This window comes from Bison bison, unplaced genomic scaffold (assembly GCF_000754665.1).
Source record: "Bison bison bison isolate TAMUID 2011002044 unplaced genomic scaffold, Bison_UMD1.0 scf7180017861405, whole genome shotgun sequence".
NCBI lineage: Eukaryota > Metazoa > Chordata > Mammalia > Artiodactyla > Bovidae > Bison > Bison bison.
Window position 1 is genome coordinate 12,820 of NW_011491977.1, and position 440 is coordinate 13,259.

At 48.9% G+C, this 440-nt stretch overlaps 1 non-coding gene across 1 annotated transcript; it reads right to left on the reverse strand.

Annotated features, from left to right (window-relative positions):
* Window positions 1-140: 140 nt before the first annotated feature.
* Window positions 141-213, reverse strand: TRNAG-CCC. The gene has a single exon. It is a non-coding gene; the product is annotated as a tRNA-Gly (tRNA).
* Window positions 214-440: the final 227 nt, after the last annotated feature.

A 440-nucleotide genomic window follows, 5' to 3' on the forward strand; every position in this document is an offset into this window, starting at 1 on the left:
CCCCTCCCACCTCCCTCCCCATACCATCCCTCTGGGTCTTATTTACTTATTTATTTGACTGCCCTGAGTCTTAGTTGCAGCACACGAGGTCTTTTAGTTGCATTATGCAGAATTTTGTAGTTGTAGCATGTGGGATCTAGTTCCCTGACTGGGTATTGAACCCAGGCCCCCTGCATTGGGAGTGCAGCGTCTTAGCCACTGGAGCACCAGGGAAGTCCCGAGGATGCTTTTGGAAGGGATGCATTTAATGATGCCAGGAGCTCAGGAAGGTTGGGAGCAGAAGAGTTTCCGTGGGTTTTAGTGGTTGGAGATCGTGATGACATGAGTGAAAGCTGTTTGGTGAAAGGCTTGTTGGGAAGTGAAAACATGCTGAAAGTTCAGACACAGAGTGTAGTTTAAAGGGAGAGGGAAAGGGGAGCATTTTCTGGGGATTGGAGATG